This window comes from Athene noctua, chromosome 1 (genome assembly GCF_965140245.1).
Source record: "Athene noctua chromosome 1, bAthNoc1.hap1.1, whole genome shotgun sequence".
NCBI lineage: Eukaryota > Metazoa > Chordata > Aves > Strigiformes > Strigidae > Athene > Athene noctua.
The window spans coordinates 13,708,278-13,728,062 of record NC_134037.1 but is presented as its reverse complement, the minus strand read 5'-3'; positions in this window follow the sequence as shown (position 1 = coordinate 13,728,062).

The window sequence follows — 19,785 nt, the reverse complement described above, 5'->3', positions numbered from 1 at the left end:
GGGAATCTCTGCTCCGGGCCTGGAGCACCTCCTGCCCCTCCTTCTGCACTGGCCTGGATGTCTGCACAGTTGTTGCTGTCGCACATTCTCACTCCTCTCTCCTGGCTGCTGTTGTGCAGGGTTTTTTTCCACTTCTTAAATATGTTCTCACAGAGGCGCTACCACCATTGCTGCGAGGCTTGGCCTTGGCCAGCGGCAGGTCTGCCTTGGAGCCAGCTGGCCTTGGCTCTGTTGGACATGGGGGAAGCGTCTTAGCAGCGTCTCACAGAAGCCACCCCTGTAGCATCCCTGCTACTAAAACCTTGCCACGCAAACCCAATACACCCTGTTTCCTCTGTAGAGGAATTTGCATATGCTTCCCTGGACAGCTGAAGTGTACCAGAGGCAAATGTATAAAATGCAGTTTTAAGGTAACTGGTGTAACAAAAAAGGGAAGGAACTCTTGACATTTAAGGTAAGTGGTCAAAGCTAACAGTAAAAGGGAACCTAGCTGGAGACTGATGGGTATCACAAACTAAATGAGGAGCTATCTCACAGGGTGACCTGTGGGACACCTAGACCAGAAATCATCCCCAAATTTGGGGAAAATTAATCCAAAAACTGTGGAGAAGTGAATTTGACCACAGACAGATTGAAGAAAAGAACCCTGCCTTTGCTGCATGCTGAAGGCAGAGGAGTTATACCTGTGCCCTGGGTCTGGATCAGTGATGATTTCCCACCATCATCAGCGTGGGCTCACTCGGGTCTCTGTGAGTGATGTGTGGGAGCGTGGTGTCCCTGGGGCTGCTGAGCTGAGCTGCTGATGGTCAGAAGGTGGCCGGGTGTGCAAAGGGGTTGGTGTGGTGGCCATTCACATTGTCTGGAAATGTTGAGCATTGTTTGTGTATAATTATAGCAATAACAGCAGCATAAACAATAATAGCTGCAATGTTGTTTTCTGTATTAAAGGGTGCTAGAATTCAGTATTCTTTGTCTTGGTCATTATTCAGTTCAGTTGTCAGTCACTCTGTGCAAATACATCCTCAGCAATCAGAGCCATAGCTCCTCTGTGACAATGATAATTTCTCTTCTTCCATGGCTAAAATACCGCTTTGTTTTCCACATTTTCTTTGTGCACCTATGTATTTCATAAGGAATATTGTGCATGTCAACACATGCCATTCTTCTGTTTGAAACAACCCTGCCAAAAGGCAAGCTTGGCAGTATTTCATAATTTAATAACTAGACTAACCTTATATTGGGGATTCTTCTGTCCTAGGCTTATGTCTGTAACGTGGCGTTTTCTCCTTCCTTTCCACATGTGACGGCTGCAGAACTGGAGGATTTTTATGTAATTAACACCGATGTCCTCGAGAGGGAGCTTGAGACTCTCCTACGAGGCTGCTCAGCCGCGTCCCGCCGGCCCGCGGCGCCTTCCCAAGGGGGCAGCGACTCTTACTCAGAGTTTGCTCTTAAACCTAACCCAGAGTACACAGGGTAGTTTTAGCAAACACGTATTTTTGCTGCTTATCACAGTTAACCTTACTGCACCACTCCCACCTCTTCAAGGGTATAAAAAAATTATGCAAAACCCAAAGTTTGCTGTGCTCCAAAATGTTGGTATTTACCTCTGAAACAAGTACGATCCCCAACTGGTTTGTGTTGCTGTTGTTTCCTTCTGAAATTCTCCATATGATAAATTTTTAACTTTACAGTGAATTTTCCACAGAAACACTACCCATCAAGAATATCATGTAAATAATGGATTATAATAATAAATTAAACTACGATCAGACAGTCAGGGTTTAAATATTAGATAGCACATCCCTGTTTATTATTGTTGGAGTGGAGACCATTTGAATTATGGCTTTATTTCACTGTGCACTGTGCTTTTACAGTATTACAAAAAAGGTTATTATACTTCTCCAGAGCTTGATTTTTGGTACAGGCAGGGCAGTGCCTGAGATTTCCTCTAGCTTGCATCAACTCTAATTGACATTTAAAGCAGATCTGCACTGTTGACAAGCCCATCACACCAATTATATGGTGTCAGGGTTGCTCATGCTTTGCCACCCTAAACTGATTCTAGTCATGTTTCCATTAATCCTGCAACCCACCAATCTCACATGCAGGCTGAGGTTATGGGGCAAAGTGGCATCCTGGAAGTGTCTTACTCACTTCTTGCAGTTTAAGCAGGATCATGATAACTAGCAAGAATGAGAGGAGAATTGCAGCAGTCCTGCTACAACCCTTATCACAGTGGCACTGAAACCATTACTCATCTAATTTACCCACACAGTCACTGTTTGTTTCCTTCTTTTTCTTTTTTTTACCAATCAACTGTAGATTAATTCCGGGGTTGTCGTGGGGTTTTTGTTGCCCCCCCCCCCTCCTTTTTTTTTTTTTTTTTTTTTTTTTAGTATGTAGCACATGTTGACATGTCTTGGACCATAATTATGATTCTGGGCAATACAGTAACACAACTAAATCTGAGATTATGTATATTTAGTCAAAACTAAATTACCAGCTGACTTGACTAAAAAGAGAAGTCTTTTTTGTCACCATTTTAGTTTCTAAACAATACTGAAATTTAAAAGGCTTTGCTCAAATTGGCCAAAATGTCCAAGATGACAGATGAATTTTTCCTTCTGGACTTTTGATCATTATCAGGGCAAGAAGAGGAAGAAATGATGTAGTATTATGCACACTTTCAGGGCTAACAACTATGTGGAACCATGTGCTGGTATCAGCATATCTTAATGTTACCAGCCTTTCATCTGGTAACTGATAATTCTCCCAAAGCAAGCAGCAACCGGGCAGTAAGGTCAGGTCATGTAGTGTCATGACCCTTGGATGAAAGAAAAAAGGAGCCATAACAGATAAGTTAAAGTCAAATCATAGTTCCTCTAGGATTAGGTAACTGATAATTCTATGGTAATAGGAATAATAAAACTGAGAGAGATTTTACAGTCTCACTCTTATAAAGTGAGCCTTGTAAAATGTCCACCAGGAAATGTATTACTCATTTTCTTCACAGGATTTCAACGCAGAATAATAGATATTCAATCAGCTACTCTATCTGTCTCTCTGTTTCCTCTTCCTCCCATGAATCTTTTCCTAGACAGTGTGTTTATGTGCTAGCCTAATTCAAATATTTTCCATATTAAAAAAAAAAAAAAAAGGAGATAAAGAAAACACACAGTTCATCTGTAAGTGATATCTGCAAGAGCAGACACATTAGATAGAACAAGGCCATTAACTAAAACTCAGCAATTTATGCTGTGTTGTCTCTGCTGCAAAATATGCCTCCTCTGGGGATATGATTTCCTAAATCATTACTGACTTGATTTTCAGTTAGTCACAGTCCTGCTATAGGAGTACAGTAGAGCTAAGATCCCCAGAGAGTCAGGAAGCCATCTGTTTCAGAGTCATGGGTGGTTTTCTTTGGGCTGCCCCTTACTCGGAGGCAGTAGGTATGATGATTGTCAGCTGACAATTCACAGACTGAACCAGGGACCAGCACATTTAAAGGAACAAATATCCTGAGTTAAAGCTTTATAAGGCATGCTATGGTAGTCCTTTCTTCTCTGAATAGGGTACAGGAGGATAAATTAAACAAGCCTTCCCCCAAGAGTCTTGATCACTACCATATCGTCTTGTGAAGCACATCATGTTTTGCACACAGAGCCCTCATGAAGCCATGCCTCCACTCTGCCTTCTCCCCACTCATGTTTTCTGAGTGTCATCTTCAAAGTGGTGGTGCAAGAGCAGCAGATGCCCTCCCCTGAACCAGGACCATAACCTATGGAGTTATGTACAACATCTCCTATAATTCTCAAAGTTTGTCTGCATCAATAAAACTGAGACAAGTTAAGTGAAACAGTTGCACCAGGAAGTAATTTGGCCCTTGAAGTCCAGTTAGGATTTGAGAATAGGAATTTATGTATGGTGGAGAGCAGTTTGTGGAAATGTCTGGAACGAAATGCAAAGCAATTTAGATTACTGTGATAGTACAAAAGCGCTTTGTGTAGACAATTTAAGACATCTGCCCATGGTCCAGACATCTGTGTGCAATGAATACCATTTTTGAGCTAGCTCTTTATTTATCATTCAGTGATGACCATTAATAATTGCTGCCCCCGTACAACCCTGTCTTTGTCTATACATAGTTATATATGGTTACTTGACAACTGTAATAAACAAGGAAAGAATTACATGTTCTTAAATTGAAAATACAATCTGTGATCTAGTTCTATTTCAAATACAGACAAACACATTTTACTCTTCCCTCCCATCCTCTCTCTTTGTCTATATTTGAAGATGCTATTGCACATTTATATTCCTCAAAGTAATGGTCACATAAACTAGCTCCTGTCATGCAGATGGGTCACACAGATATGATCCTTTGTATTTTTAGCTCATTTTCAGTTGCAATGCTCCTGCAATGCTGAAGAACCTGAAATACTCCAGCCTATGCTCAGAAGCTGGGATTTTTCTCTTCAGACAGTTTTCTTTTCTTTGGTCACTTCTAAGAATTCTCTGGATTTATATTCATTATTTCACTGATTTGGGATCCTATCTTTTCTCTAGTTATGTAAAGTATTTGAGATCTTGCAATATCATTTACTTATCTAGCAAGTCTTTGGTGCTGTAAGAAGGAAGAAAATTTTATTTGGTGCAAGACCATGCACCAGTACTAATTAGACTTTGTAGCAACAGAGATAACAAAATAGTGTATAATCACCAGCAAATAAGCAGATTTGTTCCATCTGTCCAAGTAATTCTGTGTCTTATTATCAGTCAAAAAGAAGCAATATAGAACCAAGAGACGAGTAATCTTCCCAGAGTATCTTTATAAAATTTAACTTGTAAGTCTAATTGTAATTTATTTAAATACATACAGTTTTATGCTTATTTATTTAAGTCTCTATTGTTTAATTCTGCAGTCTTGAATGAACAACAATCTGACCCTCTCTGATATTAGTGAGTTTTGGATTAGGCTCTCAAAGTTTGGAGAATGAAGTAGTATGTGCTCCCAGTACACTGTAAACAGTGAAAAACTTTTTTTAGTGATTGATTTATTCTGGAATTTGGAAGTGTTTTCAATTGCATCAGTGTTTATCTGCATTGCTCTGCTGATAGAACTCTATATTGCCATTGGGGAAGAAGATAAGTTCAAATTTGGATGACATGTCTCCTCTCCCCAGAACTGGCAGCCATCCAGTGTTAAGTTAAAGGTCTCACAGCACTTTTCATAACGGTTAAGGGACACCTCTGGCTTTTTGTCAGATTCCCTTCCTCTGTGGAAACAGATTCTAATCATAGAGAGCCAGATGATGAATGGCCTTTATGCAGGACCATGAAATATATGGGTAAGGTCTGGGAATATCCCCACCTTGTGCGATGGATTGTGTAAGGAACCAGTCAGTCTTTTGTATATGGAGACTACCCTATGTATAAGGTCAGAGAGGCAAAATGAGCTTAACCTCCAATATGACTCCACAGTAGTCTATGAAAAAGATTATGCTAAAGGAAAACCATGTTGAGATTGAGGCAGTCTGCTTCAGGTTTCTATGTGATCTTGGAAGTCTCATCAATATCTACATCCCCCATTTATAAAACAGGGTTAATAATGTTTCACAGTACTGTTAGGCAAGATACAAAAATGTTTGTGAACTGCTCATACACTACAGAATATGTGTACCAAACAAGCTATATAAATAGAAGATCATTTATGTTTTACTGTAGCAGAATTATTTTAAATATAATCAATCTAGTTTCACATTGCCTTTGGGTAACTGCAGATAAAATTGGCCCTAGATCAAGTATTTTACAGGAAAGAGAGAAGTTTGTGGCTTAAGGAGATACTACTCACATCTTTTCTGTGTTTCATATACCTTTACTTATTCTACAATAAATGTCATTGAACATTCATCTGTTCCAGTCAAAAAAATGGCATTATGTCCTGGTAATAAGTTTGACATTTGTTTTTCTCCCAAATAGAGATAAAAAGCAGAAATAATGAAACACTTATCAGAAGAGAAAGCTCAGAAGAACTCAACTTCAGTCTGGAAAGAAGAAGAATTCAGAAGAAATTAAGTCTGCCAGAATCGAGGGGCTTTACTTCAGCTTGTTTCGATGTTGGGCTGAAATCTCTTGGGGTTCTGTGGTATCTTTTGGAGATTATAGACTATATCCTTACAGTTGGACTCAATTAAGACACTTAAACGTCTTTTCCAACCTAAATGATTCCATGATTCTATGGGGTCAGTGCTCTCCACAGTATGGCAAATTACCCTGCCAGACTTCCCCATCTGCAACACACTCTGGTGTCTCAATGCATAACAGTCTGTCCCATGTCCTGGAAGATGTTGCATGGCAAGAGGATCCAGACCATGGAGAAGAACAGGAGATATTCAGCAACTGAATCACAGCTTCCATCAGGTACCATGATAGCTGATGACAGTATGCCGATACTAATCATTTCAGAGTTCATGGACACTTAGTAGTTTGGCAGTAAGACATGGTAAGTTTTAATATAGATACTGATGTCATTTTGCCAAAAGGAATTACTCTATAGTAATTACAATTACAGTTGAAGGATAAAGGGTGATGTTGAAATTAGGAATTGTTTTTCTGAAATCAGTGAAGACCTGTTAGGACAAGTCTCCTGTCATATGACCCATGATCTAGCTCTGAACAGGTTCCGTAATTTCATTATTTAGTTTATAGGAAGGATGTAAAATTAGAGATTCTTGAAGAGTTCAGGAGTGCTTTCAGTACAGCTTGGTGAAAACACTTTTTTATTAACTTACTTGTCTCCTTTCAGAATAGGCTATGATTTGACTATGCATTGTCCACAGTGGCAAAATTGCTTTGATCTCTTCCCTGCTTGCTTCCCACAATCTGGTACACCTTTCTGTCTTCATGCTGCAAGGTGGTGCCCTCACAGGAGCATCATTTTGACTGTTTATGGGGCTATGCTGTGGCTGACTGCACTACTGTTAGAAGAAAATACATATTTTTGTAGTTCTAAATCAATGGTGGCACAACAGGACACAAAGAGAGGAGATGGGTTGTTTTGTTGCATGGGAAGGACTGTGGAGAGATGGTGTACTGCTGCTGGTAACAGATTGTCAAACAATGTGCTTTCAGATGCTTCAACTACTTCTGCCAGTTATTGCAGAGACAGGCAGGATCTGGAAACTTTGAGCAGTAGGGAGTGTGACTTACACTTCTCTTGAACTTAGATGACATGGCTGTAGTCAGAATGCCTAAGTGAAGCATCTGTTAAATGTGATTTGAATATGGCCTGTAGCTACTAGAGAAGCCTCCTGAAAATTGTGGTTTAGATGCTTCATATCCGTGTCTGTTTAAAAAATTACTACGTTACTGTGCTGAACTTGCAGGTCCATTTATAAGCTTGAGCCTGTGATATGGCCCAGCAAGAACAAGCCTCTCAGGAGACTCCTGACACTAAGAGCGGTATTAAAAGAGGGGGAAGAGCTGGGGAGTAGCAGCTTTAATTTTTTATGATACAGTTGCCATACCCCAAACAACACATCAATAAGGTATTCCAGATTTTATACATATTAGAGGCAAGATTACTACAGTTGAGAATAAAATCATGTTAGACTTAGCGACATGATTTAATTTTACATAAGTCGAAGAGATGACCTTTCAATGTTATTTTTAAACTAAAGAGCAACACTCTGACATCAGGAGTAATGATGCAGCTTTTTGAACTATCTGTCAGCCTGATGATATTGCATATTAGCCCAGTTGATGTCCCAGGACTGCTTTTAAAGCTCCTGTGTATAACAAGTGAATCCTATATGGTTGCAAAGCAGTTGGCTTTAAACTCCTTTGCAGACTCTTTATAGCAAAGGAATGGGAAGCAATGCTGATGTTAAGTTGATTTTCTTTTCAGAAAGCACTATGTGCTTTGAATGTCTTCAGCTCCTTAAGACGATGAGTGTCGATTTTTCCTCTTGCAAGGCAATGAGAAGTGGCTGGTGTTCAGGAAAGTATTAATAAAAAAACAGATTTTGCTGCAACTAATTTAACTCAGGTATTTTGGAAAATCCAAGTGTTATAGGGATCACCCAAAAAATTTTCATACACCAGTAGGTGTCTAAAACCTCATGTTTTGACACTGTGTTAATTATCCTAATTAATTCAGATAAATATTTCACTGAGTTCTGTATTATTTATTGCATTTGTGCAAGGGGGTGCTACAGTGCCATTAAACTGAAGCTCACTGTGGGATTCATATATCTTCCCACTAAGCAATCAGGTTGCTCTGTAGCTGATTTGTAATTGACCTCCCTGTTTTTACTTTGGTATATACTGCTTGCATCTATGTTCATCTAGTGTTTTCACATTCAAACTGGGCATATAAATAGATGTTTGTTGCTGAAGGAAGCAGTTCTTAAAGCACCTGATTCTAATCACTGTAAGAAAATGGATATAGCATTAAAAGAGCTTTCGATCAGGGTATCTATTCACAGCTTCCTTTGTGCAAATGTTAAATGCTGCTACTTTAATTTAGAGGTTTTCCATATTTACTTGCAGTGTCATCCTTAAAAATCTCTGGACTAGGAAGAAGTCCATAAATCCATGTACTTCCACTATACAATTCATGTACAATCGTCTATACAGTAATTTTCATCATTTGATTAAAACTCACTCCAAAAGCAATCAAATTTGTTGCCCCCCCAACTTTCTAACGAAAGAATGTTCCAGATCTTTACTTCCCTGACATTTGGAAATGTTCTAATTTTTATCCAGATTGTGTTCTTGAGCAGTTTATATTGATTTGTTCTTGTACGAGTACAGCTCTTGAGCCTAAATTACTCTTATTCACCTCCTGGGTTTATTTCTCATTTTCAGAAGGAGAAGTCACATTGACTATTACTCTTCATTTTGTGGACTGAAGTATCCTAGTCTTTCTCATCCTATCTTACACTTGACTCTCCATTCTTCTGAACATCCTAGTAGCATATTTTTCTGTAATATGAATGATCAGAATACAGATAAGGTTTTATATGTATATAAAACTATATATAATGATATGAGTGTTCTTTTGTCTCTACTGAAAATACCTTGAGGTTTTTATGGTCATGTCCTTTTGATGGCTCATAGCCATGGTGTGACCAATTACCTTAATGACATCTTTCTCTACTCTTTCTAGGCAAAACTCTGAGCAGATGGATTCAGAAAAAGGTATATCTCCTTGCTGCATTTGAACTGTTGTATGTGACATGGCTCTTACCTTTAAGCAGTACAAAACTGCCCAATTAATAAAGCTGTATGAAACGTAGCTTGTTTACATTCAAAAAACTTCCAGAAAGGACAGAGAAACCCCACAAAAAAGGTACGTGCAATGTGAAAAATAAACCAGTCATATGTACTAATAACCACCAGTGCATACTGTGTCCTTCTTACTCATGCTTTGCTGGACATTAGTCTTGATATGAGTTCTAAGCTGAGGTTTTAAAGATGATAATGATCTGAGTTCAGGGAGATTTTTGGGGAGACTATAGAGCGTACTGAGCATAATGTAACAGAACATATTGCTGTGTGATGGAAAATCAGATAGCAGCCAAAGAAGACTTTGGCAAAGCAGGACTTTACAGCTGATAGCAAAGCAGGATAAAACACCCTATTTCATCCACTTTCTCTACTCAACATCAACATTTTTAGCCAGTTTGTAGATGTACTGATGAGGATGGTTATCAATTCTTTTGAGGGCAGAACAAGCATTCTTTCTCAAACATCAGTGTTTCTTCTTGGTTGTCTCACTGAGAATGTGTTAATGTCTCATCTGCAATTGGCGGTGCAGTCATTTTGTTGGTGCTGCTCTTTTGGTCAGTGTTTTCCATAACTGCTAAATCACAAAAACATAATCATGTAAATATCCTTTGTCATAGCCAGAAAGAGAGTTCCCGGTTCTTTAATCACATAGAATGCAAATCACTTTACTTTTAGTCCTTTCTTTTTATGTTTTTAGCTTAATACATTAGGCGTAAGCACTTCCTGTAGTCAGTCAGATGAAAATGAGCACCCCCAAAAAAGCAATTCTTATCAGGTGTGCGTCTAATATACATGGAATAAGTCACTTGTCATTGACAGAAGATGGTCCTAACTGATTATCTTAGATTGAAGACCTAACCTTTGAAGGGATGTAAATGGGTGAACTTTGTATCATTTTACTAAAATGCAGTATCTCTAGAGCTGAAAGACTTCTGTATTAACCCTCTTTGGAATGTGCATAGTAATTGTGTCAATGGTCTGTCTCCACGGATTCTTCAAAATAGAAACTTTCCAAAATGTGGACAATGCACTTTTTTTTTTTTTTTTCCCCCAGAGCAAATTAAGTAAACACAGTATGGTAATGAAGATGTGGTAGTCCTTCATACACTCCAAAGATTTTATTTGGCTAAACCAGACCCACAAGAATGTCATGACTTCTTTCATTATTCATGAGAAGAGCAAGGTGGAATGCTTTCAGATGTAAATACCCTTACATCTCAATAATCAGTGCTATATGCCTGCATAGCAATATTGATTCCTGGCCCATTTTTCTCTTATGTATTGAGGGAAATCTTTGCAACTCTTTCACCCACACAGTCAGTGACTGATGGAAAGTCAGAGCAATGGACATGTCAAGGACTTCAGAGCTGATCAGAAATGCAAAGTAAGGACAAATCCCCATAGAAGAAAAGAAGGTTTAAAAGTTAAGCAAATTGAAAGACTGCTATAGCTTTAATATCACTCTATTCATTTTAGTATTATCTTGTTTTCCAAACCCTGATTTTCAGTTTCTTCTATAGCCTTGTCTGTCTTATCCAATCTTCAGGATTTCTTCCTTTGTATTTGATTGTATCACATCTACCCACACGAAGTTATGTGCCTGGACTGAGGTTCCTAAGGGACTACCTTAGTAACACTGAATAGTAATAGAGTTGAAAACTGAGAAAGACAGCAAAGGAGAAAAAAAATAATAAAGAGAAAGAAAGTTGAAGAAAGAAGGCCCCACCTTCTACTTCACCTTTTTAAGCAACACTCCCAAATTTGTAGGAGAAATGAAAAGATTATATATGATCTTTTTTTCCCCATTCTTTACAGATGTCATTTTCCCACTGAAAGACCTTATCTTCTTTTACCTAACTATGCTTTCCCATTAATTTTATTAAAAGGAGTAGCACTGTAAAGCTCACTGTATTTGTTGTAACAACAATTCAGCAGTGACAGGCAAGACAGATTATATATCCAGTGTGTAATTATTGTATTAGTAGCCTGTGTAATGATAGCTGCTGCATTCAGCATTTCCACATGAGTTGTCATTTATATATTGTGCTTCCAAGGCCCTACTTTAGACCTATTCTGCTACAGGTCATATTGTAATTTCAGATTAGTTTGTGTTAGGAAAAGTACAAGGAATTTCCGTCTACCTCAGTAAATACTGATTCAGTAACTTGATGTCCATCATCTTATATTAAACAATCTTCTGTATTAATATGTTTTCAAAATAAATGGAAAACATACTTTCCAGAAATGGAATATGCTTAATGCATATGTACATTTGACTTATTTTCCTAAGAAATGTGTCAAAACCCCACCAACCAAGGAGTAGCTGGCACAGATAAATTTCTTTCCTTCTGCTTGCTTGAAGATCTGGTATGGTTCACATATTCCTAGAAATATTTATGTATGCTTAAATTCAAATGCTAGCAGTATTCTCTTCTGACTGCTTATACTTTACTACCAAACTCAGCATTAAAAAATCAGTGAAAAACTCTGGAGCTCTAAGTTCTGTTCCTGGCTCTCTAGCAGGTGTGGTGTTTCCTTGAGTTACTTGATCGTGCTGCCTCGCACTTTTTAAAACTTTTTATCTTTCTCTTGGCAACACTTTGTTGTCATTAGAAATATACTATTTAGTGAATTGAAAGTGCTATGTTGCATTATATGAAGGTTTTTTTTTTTCAAGCTAGTTAAGGAGGGACCCTATCATTTACAAAGTTAGTTTGTCTTCCTGGACTAAACAACAAAAGTTGTAATTTCTCATCGATCTTCTTAAATCAAAAGAGCATAGACAGTCCCCCAGATCGAGAGCACAAAAGTACAGGAGTGCTCTGATTCCAATCTGCCTCTCACTTGTGACAATGTGAAAATATAGTATTACAACAGTAGTTGCCGTGATTTGTATGAGAGGGAGAACCGAGCCTCTGTGGATGTAGCACAAACTGCATGTAAAACTCAACTGAGTGAGGCAATTTGTATCCAGCCAGGGCGCAAATGAAACCCAGAGTCCTGCACTGGGAAACATGTAAGTCAAAGGGAGAGTGAAAAGTTGTGATTCGTAGGGGTGGTTGTGCGGCAAGTGACACCTCCCTGTGCCCACTGGTGTGGTGGCCGTGGATGCACACTAGCCACCGCTGCAGGGACTGGAAGTGGTGTTGCGGCCCCTGTCCCACGTACCCTCCTGCAGGCTGGAGTGGGTGGGATTGCAGCAGGCAGAGCAGATCAGATTCAGCTTTCGCTGACAGAAGAATTGCCATTCTAATTGCTTTTTTTCTTTTTCCCCCCCCTCTTTTCTTTTCTCCCCAAAAAAGCACCTAAGGCAAAGTTACTCCCACTTTGTCCTACAGCTGTGCAGTTTAAATTATGAGCATTTGTGGAGGAAGAACATTGAGCCCATTTGCCTTTAATAGGGTCTCCCTGGTGTAACTGCTGTCAGAGTTTGGCTGAGCGAAGTCAATTCAGGGAAGAAAACAAATAGGGGTAAAAATGGCCAACCCCTAGGGATGGCAGCATTACACAAACACAACAAACTCATGCACAACAGTGCTCAGGGCATTGTTGTTTCCAGTTTAGATTAGCCAGTGGCAGACTGACTTTGGACAGGCTCACTGCAGGCTTTAGAGAGCCATGAAAAGGATGTGAGCCATTTTATGGGGGGTCATAATCCCTTCCGATGTAACCATATGTTCACTAGCATAAACTTTTCACTCTATTCACTCCACTGGTGAAAATCTTCTCATTTTAAGAGGGATTTAAAACAACAGGTTTGTCTTAAGTTATTACCAGCAGCTTTGAAAGAGTTAATATTTGTAAAAACTAGTCTGGACACTTTGTAATGATTTGTTCCAGAATACATATATTTCTGGTTGATGTTTGGCTAGAGCACAAGATACTGGGAGCCAGTCTTATATATGCCATTTTCCCTCACAGTCTTCATCTCACAATCCTCTTAAGCCAGTGAGCAACAGTTAACACCATTTTGCAATATTGTAAACCACTGCAGTGAAATGAAGATGATGGTGTTATAGCCTAGATTTCCCTTCATCTCTTTTTCCCACTGCCAGCAGCTAAACTCATGCCCACTATAAACAGCTGCCAATAAGTTTTCCTACATCAGGAAGCTAGAAATGACCTCTCTCCTTTTCCAGATGAAAGAGTCGGGCAAATTCCAGGGCATGTTTTCAAACGAAGATGCAAAAACCTGCCAAAAAACCTCAGTCATCCCTCTGTGTAAAAGCATGATCACAGCTCAGGGGAGTTGCTGTGTTTTAGTGGAAGCACATGAAAAACTGCTTTATAGGGGAAGATGCTCCTTCAGACAGCTCAGTGTCCTCAGACACTGCTTATGTGAAAAGAAACCATGATGCATCAAATACAAAAGTAAATGCAGTTCCTAAGTCTTGTGATATTTCTTGATGCAGATTAAAAAAAAAAAAAAAAAAAGAAAAAAAAGAAAAAAGAGGATGTCTGGGTCTGCAGAACACTAGGAGGAGAGAACTGGCATTTCTAAATGCTGCCCCCAAAGGACTGGGTCTGTTGTCCAGAAAAGAGCAATGCAAGATCATGCTGATGTAAGGAGCTGTAAGTTATGATAATGCATATTGCAGCTTGTCAGGCTTGGTGAGAAGCCAAGACAGCACGTTTCTGCCCTCCATACCAGGCAGAACAGGACCATTGGCCACAACAGTGGCTAAGGACAGGGTCACCAGTGCCACCAGCTGTGCTGACCTGAGTGATGAGCCCACCACATCCCCCTTTGCCACTACAGATCATGCCAGGCGTTACAGAAATGCATGTGCCCCTGCTGCCCAGGGAGCTGCTGCTCACCTTCCTGGGCAATTTCCAGCATCTCACATTCTCTCCTGTGATGGCTTAGGTTGTGTAACCGCCTGATGGGCTGCTGTGCTGCAGTATCATTTCCAAAGTCAGTAACAATATTTCTGCAGGATCTTTCCTTTCAAATTTTATGGTGAAATCTCCAAATGACCCACTAAGATGACCTCATTTATCTTCAGGAAGGATTCTGTTCACATTGTTGTGTTTGGATAATTCTGAGAAATTCACTCTGCACTCAGTGCTTTGCTTTCTCACAAACTTTCTGTAACTAAATGTCATTCCACGCAGGCCATTATGTTTGATGTTAATATACTGCTGGTTAATTATGTTTTTCGAAGAAACACATAGCCAAAATGCAGATTGCTGTGCGCAACGTTAAAAGTTTGATGTAATATCTGAACAAGACATATTCTGCAGTGATTAAAACTTCTATGATTAATGAAACAGGAAGGTGATAAACAATGTATTTATTAGTGCAGTTATAAACCATAACTTGTAAGAAAAAGAACTCTTTCTGCATAGAAATAGTAATTTAAGGGAATTCCGGTAAACACAATCAGGGAAATATATTATCTCAGGATCCCCACCCTCCTCAGTCTGCACAAGTGAGGACACTTGTAAGACTTCAAAATTATTACCAGGAACACAAAAACATAGTGAGTATTTATGTTGACTTTACAAGAGGTCATTGAACAATTTTCCTTAAAACATGTAATGAATTCTAGAAAAACCCACAAACGAACCCTCCAAAAACCAGGGGAGAATTTTCTGTAACATTTAAGCACGGGTTTTTTTCAAGGTAATATTGTTTACAAAAAAAACTTGTCAGAAATAGTTACTAAGCAGTTGTTTGGTTGTTTTTTTTGGGTGGTTGTTTTTTTTTGTTTGTTTGGTTTTTTTTTTTTTTTTTTCAAATCCTGTAGTTGGTTATGACGATGTTGATTGTTTAGAGGACTATTTTTAATGAAAAGTTTGGAAAAGTTTGCCAAATGTGCAGAAAATACTTTTCTTTGTGTCAAGATTTGTAACGAATAGGAAAAGGAATAAAAGGATTAACCCTCCACGCTCATCTTCGGTAATTTTCAAAACGATACCAGTGGAATAGGCGAAGTGTTCCATCCTGGCAGGCTGTCGAGGCTGTGCTTTGCAGTGACACGTGGAGCTGGCCGGGCTCTCCAGTACCCTCTGCCTTTGATCGAGGCAGAAATGAGCCCTGATAAAGACAATTTCTTGGGGGCACAACACGGAGAAGCAATCACTTCCCTCTGCAGCAGGTGGGGGGACACTCCAGGTCTCTCGCCGTGCAGCCGGCAAATGACGCCGTGTGTTTGCCACTTCAGCAAATCAGCGGCAGTGAATCCGTAGCAGATCAATCCCGTTCGCGTTGTCATTATCTGCGTGGTTCTTGGCACCGTCGCCGCACAAAAGCGGGGAGGCAAAAGCCGAGCAGCGCAGTTTGCGGGGCCCCGCGGCAGCCGCAGAACTTGCTCGGCCGCGCCGCCGCAGCCCCGGGGCCGGCGGGGGCTCCCTCCCTCCCGCCCCCTCGGCCCAGCCTCGGCAGCATCACCCGCCCCGGACGGGCCGCCCCTCTCCCCGCGCCTTCCTCCGGGTCCTGGGAGGGAGGGACGGAGGGAGGGGATCGCCTGGTGGTGCCTGGTAGGTGGCCGCGGGGGGGAGCGGTGCACTGGGGTCCCCACGCGTGTTCCGGGGCCGGGGGCCGGGTGGGTGCGGGACGCCCCGCGGGCACTGAGCGGGACCCACCCAACCCCGGAGGCGGAGCGGGACTCTGCGGGCGCGGCGTGACACCCCACGGATGCGGTGCGGGGACGACAGGCAAAGTGCGGAAACTCTCCGGGAGAGAAGAGGGACCCCCCGGGAGCGGTGTGGGACCCCCGGGGCCACGGCGCGGGATGCCCCGGGCGCGGAGCCGCACTTCTAGGGAGCGCCGAGCGCGACCTCCCGGGCACGACCGGGACCCCCGGGCGCGAAGCGGGGCCCCCCAGAGGCAAGGCGACCCCTCTCAGGCTCGCTGCGGGACGCGGGGTGCGGTGCGGGGCCCCCCGAGGGCGCTGCGGGACCCTCAGGGGCGGAGGCAGCGCGTCTCCGCGGCGGCGCCCGCCCCGCCGGGACAGCGCGGGTCCGGTGCGGCGCTGGGACGGGAGCGGGGCGCCGGGCGGGGGCCGGGGGATGCCCGGGGCCGGGGTGGGGACTCGCCTGATCCCGCCCGCCGCCGCCTGCCTTCCCCTCCCACCTCGGGCTGCGCGGGGCGGCCCCGCGGTGCCGGGCGGAGCGCGGCGGGGCGGCCGGCGGCGGCTCCGCAGCTCCAGGTAGGCAGCGCTGAGCGCCCGCTGCGCCCCGGCCCGCGGCCGCGCTCCCCACCGCGGCGGGGCGGGCGGCGTGGCGGCCCGGTGGGGAGGGGGAGCGGCCCGGCCCGGCGCGGTGCCGGAGGTGCGATGGTTTCCGCTTGGGTTTCGCGGGGCAGGCAGCCGGGGGAGGAGGAGGAGGAGGAGGAGGAGGGGGACGCAGCCCGGTGCTGGGGGAGCCCCGGCGGGCTTCCTTGCTCCGCCGAAGTCTTGCCCTGAACTCTCCGCTCGGGACGCGCAGCCCCTCGCCGGCGCCCCGAAGGGAGGCGGCTCTGGGGGGTCGGCGGCGGGGGCACCGCTTTGCCCCCCGCGGGGGGCACGGGGCGCTGCCAGGGCGGCCCGCGGTTTTTCTGCCGACTTCTCCGCGGGTCCTTAGTAATGGCTTGTGCGGGAGCGGATCAATAGAGATGTCTCTGAATCCCTTTCGCATTGCAGAGCTCTGCCTTGCCTTCTAAAAACACATTTAGATTAAAAAAATAAACTAGATTTAAGCGGTCGCGAATCACTGCAGTAGCCTCTATGGCTAAAGAAACGTGGGAGAAGTCTCCTCTCTGCCTGGCTGACTTAAAGCAGACTTAGGAAGTTGGGGATAGTTCACCTGATTTTAGAACCTGGTGGATTTTGAAGGGGCTTTCTCTTTTTATGAAAAAAACTTTTCTTACGTGCTGCTGTAAGACAATGAAAATCCTCACCGCTCATTTTCTGGATTTTCCTCCCGGTGAGGTAGCCCTGTCTTGGTGTAATTTCTCTTTTGCCTAATGCAAAGCACAACGGCTGGTTATTCTGGGACCTGAACTCAGAGTGTCTGCTGGGCAAGGTAGACCTCAAGATCTGAGCAGTGGCAGCATATTGATTCCATTAGCAAAATTTACAGATCTACCGACAGATCACTTTAAACACAGTCGCTTTCCCAGAATTAAAGTTCTTCTTAGAGCACCCGTCGCTGGTCTAGGCCAATAGATGGCATAAGGTACCCAGGCTAACATCTTGAGAGGACAGAGGAGGCAAGAACACAGTACAGACCAGGATTTGCAGAGGGTATGTGTGAGTCAAATTCTGGGCGTCTGACTTGGGATAACAAGGGAAGATCTCATTTTCAGAGGCACGTCCTGGGCCATTCATTCTTATTTTTGTCAGTCACAACTGCAGTATTTTCCAAAATCCTTCTCCGCTCTAAGCAGTTAGGGTTAAATCATCCACAGTTTTAGTAGGATTTGATCAGTGTTGATATCCTAAGCTCATTAGGAAGCAGAGGTCTCTCTTTCAAGTTTGTGAGGTGTGTTTAGCATCTGCTGCTGGGGAGAAGCTGCCCATTGCAGCAGAGTTGAAATTAGTAATCACTTGTGATGACAAGGGTTTTTTTTTATAGAGAACTGTATCCTCATTGCCCTCTACTTTTCTAGATTTCACTGTTCAAAAAGGTAGTACTTTGGGGAATGGAAGACAATTGGCTAATAAGGAAAAAACTTAGTTTTCTGTATCTAAACTTCTGCTGGGATAGCACTGTGGGTAGACAAAGATAATTTTATGTTCTGAAATTGTGTAGATTATTTGTATATAGATAGGTATCTAAAGGATGATAAAAGGGCTTTAACTGACAGTAATCATACCTAGCTTTTATATGGTGCTTGTTATCTACAGATTTCAAAACAGTTCTTTTTGTAAAGAGGTGCAGTATTGTTATTTTTTTTCAGTTGCAGGAACTGAAAAATGGGAAACGTCCAGAATTAGTATCCAAATTTCCTAAATGACAGTTCTTTACTTGTCTGTTAGACCTGTTTTATACAGCCTGAGCAGATTTGTCTAAGTTGATTTTAAAATAAGAAAAATCTATATGTATTCATAGCAGAGGACATTCAAATTCTTTTTGAAGAGACCTTCCTCCTTGAACGCTATATCTAAATGTCTGTGTCTTATTATCGGTCTCAGCACTAAGGCAACCCACAGAAATGGTAACAGCCCTTCAACTTACTATTTGTGAGTGTGGGCAAAGAAAATCAATGAACAGCAGGTTTCAGCTGAACTGATGCAAACTCCAGTGTGATCCCTAGCATTATTCCTGAGACAGGTGAGGTCAGAAGTTCTCCTGAGATGTCCTTTGTAGAATCAGAGAGGTCCTGAAGCAGGAGAGTTTATTTGCACGCTCTCTCTCTCTCTCTGATTTAGCAAATTTCCCAGGGCAAGAAGAATAAAACCACCTCAAACCTGAACAGATGATAAATCAGTATTAAGCCACCAGTATTGCCTTAGTTGTTCAATTACAGATATAAGCAAGGTAAAATCAACTATTAATGCTCGGTGTCAAGACCATGGGCCAGGTTCAGCCTCAATGCAAAACAGGGTTCAGCAGTGACTGAGGCTGAGCTGCAGAGGCACCTTAAACCTATACAGAGAGTGGAGACAGCTGGGCTTTCCCTGCCCAGCATCTGCCAGAGGTGTGCTCTTTGTTCTGGCTGAGCTGCCAGCAAAGCCAGCGTTGGATGCGTTGCCTGCCTGTGTGCTGGGATCACTGCCAGAGACCGCTGCCACCGCTCCTGTGCCTGCCTGCTATTTGCATCCCTCCTCCCTGCCAGCTGAGCAAGCCGAGCCCCACATGCTCTCAGGTGGAATAAGTGCCGGTTAACGAGGAGTGTGTGTGAAAGGCAGACTCTGCAGACTCTGATGTGAGCTAGGATCGGAGCGAGAAGCAGCCTGTATCCTGTTGGGCAACGTCTTTCCTAACAGCATGTCCTTCCTCTTGGTTACTTGAAAACAGGTTGTGGCCACACTTGCTTATTGTCTTTTCTCCCAGAATCCTTTTCTAGCTAAGCACGTTTCTTTGCAGCATGCCTTCTGTCTAAGGGCTTTTGATTTGAAGAACTTGTTTACTCGCTGCTGGGGCACATATATTAAAAAGACCTGCCCAAGGCTAATGATTAGAAACAAAGCTCAAGTATCTGAACTTGCATCGTTCCCTGCTTTGCAAATTTTCAGTTATGGGATGTCTGCCAAGGACACATAATAAAACAGAGCTCATGAATAAATAAAATGCATTAGACTAACCTGTGAATATTTTCTTCTTATCTTCTCTTTGCTCCATCTCTTTGTTCTTCTTTCTTGCTCTTCATGCATTTTTTCCCATTTACCCTCTTTCTCCCTTTTAATTTATGGGATCATCTTATTTTCTTCCTGTGTTGCATCTTTACTTTCTGAGGGGAGGAACTCTCCCTGCCACCAGAAACCAGGCTATCTGATTGCCTTTGTCTGGTTCTGTGTAGAGGGCCAAATCCTCAGCTGATAGAAACATTTTTTGACTTGTTCC